The following is a 4,259-nucleotide window of genomic DNA, read 5'->3' as shown; positions in this document are numbered from 1 at the left end:
ATGAGGAACTGCACAGGTACTAAAATGACTTCTTGTCCCACACTGATTTTGCAGGATTGCTTTTCTTTAGAGGGACTGTTGTACTTGCCATTCCTGTTCCCAATATAGTTTCTTGTGCTTGCAGTTTTGTTGGTACCTCCTGTTATCTTAATATAGTTCATCTTGTTCTGGTATCTACAATACAGTCCAATTGTTCCCCTCCCGGTGGGGTAAGTGTGGTTGTTACTTTGGATCCAGGAGAGTCAATTACTTGGACCAAAAGGTACAGTTCTGGAGCGCCTGTTTCCTATGGGCTGGCTTCAGAGGCTGCCTTGTTCTGAGCCCATGTCTTGTATTTGGAACATTCCTTCCTCATATGTCCTTGTTCATTGCTAAAGAAACACAAACCCTTTGTCTTCGCTTCTTCTGAAGAGACTTTCCTTTAGGGCTTCTTTCCTGTGTTTCTGGACATCTGTTACTTGGATCTTGTTCCTGTTTCTTGCATACATGGACAGTTATTCTGGGTACAGAGCTCTTTTCTTTCTGTTTTCTTTTCTTCTCTTCTTGTCTTTCTTCTATTGCCTCTAAGACTTGTAGGAGTGATTCCATGGTTAAGGTAGAGGCTTCTGGTCTAACCTGGAACAATTCTCCTCTCAGGGCTTCTGAGAGATAATTTAAGAAATGTGTTTTCAAAAGCCTTTCATGTTGGGTATTGGCCACATCAAATCCTCCATCTATATGTCCTTGATGCACCATATCATGGTACTGTCTGACAGTCTGACCACTCTTCTGTTTAACATCTGGAAATGCAGGTACTCTGTTTCTTTGCTGGTTACACCAGTGTTCTAATCTGTGCATGTACTGTTCCCCGCTTATCTTTGTCCTTTGTGCATCTTCTGCTAGTGGGGCTACTATGTTTGCAGCTGCTCCTGCTGGATATCCTCTTACTTCAGCTTCAGCTGATGAACCCAATAACACTGAGTTTAGTTCTCGAAGATCTATCCAAGATCCTGTCCAAACAAGATTTATTCTCTTCATATAATTCAAATATGCATTTGGACACTTGCGTGGGTCTGGAGCTCTAGAAATGATGTCATTCATGTCTGATGCAGCCCATAGTCTGTGGTGTTCCTGTCTGCTAGTCCCGCGGCATTAAGGTCTCTAGTGATTTGTACAGATACTGGGTATGCCGTGATAGTCTCTTCAGGATATGGTAGTGGCTGCATCTGATAAAACATCTGGACATGTGGTGCACAGGTATTACATGGACATGGTGTACTAAAGTCCCCTGATTGCATTTTCTTACACTGTTCTTTTCTATGTATTATCCTTGTCCCAATAGTCTGGGGACTATTTGCCAGAAACGGGTTGTTCTTAGAGATTATGGGTGTGTTCTGGCTATTGTCAGAGTGTGGTTCGTTGGGGGGTACCCAATTGTCACAAAAGGGGCAATGTTCATATCCTTCAGGTATACATTGGTGACATTGTGGACACTTTCTCTGTCTCAATTCCTTTTGCAGTTCTGGATATATTGGATTGTATGATTCTGAGGAAACTGTATACCACTTGCCATCTCTTTTCTTCAGTACCACATTAGGTTCTCGTGAGTGTAAGGGTGCTGCAGGTGTAGTCAGGGTTGGTGCTGTGTTAGGTACAAATGGTGGTGGTACCTGAATCAATGGTGGTGGTGAGTTTACTACTGGTGTTGGTACTGGTATCTGTATGTCTTCTAAAAATGTTTGTTCTTTTTTTGGGCAGATATTCTGCAGCTACTTTCTTCCACATTTCTACTTGATGTTTCTTTTCTATCCAAACATTCTGTTCCCTTAAAAAATATTTCCCATCTCTTGAAATCTAGAGTTCCCTGAGGGGAAAATCCTGCCCTTTTGAATACTTTTTGTATTCCCTTAATGGCTTCAGGACCTTCCTTTTGTCTGACTATCTCAATGGGAGTCTTGGGCGCTAGGTCCGCCATACCCTTGCTCCCCTGTGCCCCCATATGGGTTACTGGTCACAGTTACCTTAGTGCCCCCGTATGAGTTCCTGGTCACAGATACTTTATGTATAGTCTGACCCTTTCAAGGTCCTTATATTCCCCTCTCTCTAGATTCAATTACCTTATATACTACAACTTCTATTACCTCCTGTATTATTTTGTAAAGACAAAAATATTTGCCCTGCTTTTATTCATGGGCAAATTTAACATCAGTGATACCCAAATAATGCCTTGTAATTTCTTTAGATAATTGTGGTATGATGAGTGTGTTCTCTGACTAATATGGTCAGTGCGTGTTGTGCCTTTATGTGATTCTCTAATGTACACCCCTGGAGTTGTTCCTAGAAGCAGGATCCCCCGTAAGTGTGGGTATGGGATCTCCCTCTGTTTGGAATACTACAACTCCTGTACAATACACACAACTAAGATCACTAGACCCTTATTCCACCATTCAGTATTTTCCTAACACCTTGTACCCCCTGCCTAAGTTATCAAAGACAGTATAATATGACTAACAGCGCTTAGAGACACACTAAAGTAATTATCCCAATTTCTGTACCCTCCATCTAGAATCATAGAAAGAATGGGGAAATTGGAAACACTCTGCACCAGATAACAATTCCTTTTGTCATATCTATGAAAAGATCCTGACTAATATCCGTCAATAAGTTATGAATCTACTACTGGATATTCAGAGACAAAATTAGTTGACCAGTAGAAGAGAAAAGAATGTCTCTTTGTTGGTGCACGTAGAATAATTAAAAATTAACTTTTAATAAATACATTAAAAAATGTCTGATAACGAAATAAAAATAATATAACAATAATATATTTATCATACATACTTTTCAGTGAATAAAGTGGTTAATAAAGTGAAATTTAAAAAAAATCAAGGCTCGCTACCTGTATCATGTATTTATTCATCAAATAGTTTGAATATATTACTGTAGATCAGAGTCCAAATATCAATCTCTGATTGAACTGTTATGTGTGGAGAAAGAGGGTATTAATAACCATCACCTAAGTGTTCCATAATCACACCAAGAATAATTATTCAATGTTCACATATACTGTGTCAATATATATTGTAGTCTGCCTGGTGATTATTTACCTCCATTATACTGAGCTCATACATACATACATACATACATACATACATACATATAGATTGTTCATACTATATAGATCACATTCATGTTATCTCTAAGTGAGAGCCTGCTACCTATGACAGATATATCTTTATAGACTTCTTAAACTACCATCTATTCAATAGTGTTTACAGTTGTCACAAATTAATATAAGTGTAATTATTCCATCTGTTCAGTAATAGCTGAAGTTGTTACAGATTGATACAAATATGACTATTTATCAGAATCACTGAATACTCCCTCCAGTTACATTTTCATAAGTTCACTAAGTTACTTATGAATTTTAATGAATTCCCATAACTTCAGTATATAATACCCCAGTAGATCTCATAATATGTCTGATGGTTTTATTATAAGGTATTTGACAGCTTCCGTCATTAATATAGTGAGAAAACCTTTCAATAGTGCATCCTTATAAGTTCTCTACTGAATTCACTCATATAAGTCATTCATGTTCAAAGAGTCTGTGCGTCTACTATTTCTGATACTCTGAACTTCAGGGTATCCTCTTAAAAAAATAATGTTTCCTATATATGTATGTATATCTGATGCAACAGGTATATAGAGCTGGACCATAGGACACATACTATGTATCTATACAGAAATAAAACTTACTGGATAGTATGTGATCACCTTACACCAATCTTATCCTACATCTTGTGACAGATATTTTCTACTGAGATGTGTTCCTACAATGACCACTGTTTCCCCCATCACCCTGTTTTTCACCCAAATACAACCAACAGACCTATCTGCAATTCCTACAATTTTTTATGCTGCAAAGACTGAACATTTAAGCAAAAAACAAATGCAGTTTTAACATAAGTCTGGCAATCTAGACATATAACACAAATGTCATACAAGACACCCTCCAGCCTTAGGAGCCCCGTAGGGTCACCTAGAGGAAACGTGAAGGACCCTGACCTGGAATCGCGGGTACGTATCCGGACACCTTACATAAGAATGTCCACGTATCACTTCTTTCTCATGAGAGCCAAGGTCTATATGCAGAAAAGATCTTTGGACCCAGGGGCACCTATTCCCAAGAAGACAGGACAAGCCTTTAGGTTGCATTCAGGAAGGGGTAGTCTTTGGTCCTCTGATCAATTTCGCCAGCCTTTTATATACATCTCATG

This window comes from Pseudophryne corroboree, chromosome 6, assembly GCF_028390025.1.
Source record: "Pseudophryne corroboree isolate aPseCor3 chromosome 6, aPseCor3.hap2, whole genome shotgun sequence".
NCBI classification, from domain to species: domain Eukaryota; kingdom Metazoa; phylum Chordata; class Amphibia; order Anura; family Myobatrachidae; genus Pseudophryne; species Pseudophryne corroboree.
This window is presented reverse-complemented; position numbering follows the sequence as displayed.